A 550-nucleotide genomic window follows, 5' to 3' on the forward strand; every position below is an offset into this window, starting at 1 on the left:
GTTGCAGCTGGATTTCCTCCATGTCTCTGTGCTGTAGCTGCAGCCGCCATCACTGTTGAACTTTCCTCCACCCTTGTATTAGGTTCTCCCCTTACTGTTGCTGTCCCACATGCTGTAGCAGCCCTTTTACTAAAAACAAAAACCCAGCACCTTTCAAATGCTAGATTAACTAAGTATGAAATCTTGCTTCTCTCTGCTGGAAACGGTGACCTGTTTTAAACCCTGTTTCTCTGTTATCTACCCCTGCAGATGGTGAACCCCACGATTGCATTTATGTTACTGCTCACCTAACAATGCCCCGCACTGATCTAAAGGACAACCCCTTGCAAAACCCAGATCTAGTATTCTATGTTGATGGATCATGTCAAAGAAACTCAAAAGGTTCCCTTGTTGCAGGATATGCAGTATGTTCCCAATATGATGTTATAGAAAGCCATCACTTAACTAATGTGTATTCAGCTCAAGTTGTCGAGCTTGTGGCCCTTACCAGGGTTTGCACCCTAGCCTCAGGTGCCTCTGTTAATATTTATACTGATTCTCACTATGCTTT

This window comes from Gavialis gangeticus, unplaced genomic scaffold (genome assembly GCF_001723915.1).
Source record: "Gavialis gangeticus isolate Ggan-Ray unplaced genomic scaffold, GavGan_comp1, whole genome shotgun sequence".
In the NCBI taxonomy this organism is placed as follows: domain Eukaryota; kingdom Metazoa; phylum Chordata; order Crocodylia; family Gavialidae; genus Gavialis; species Gavialis gangeticus.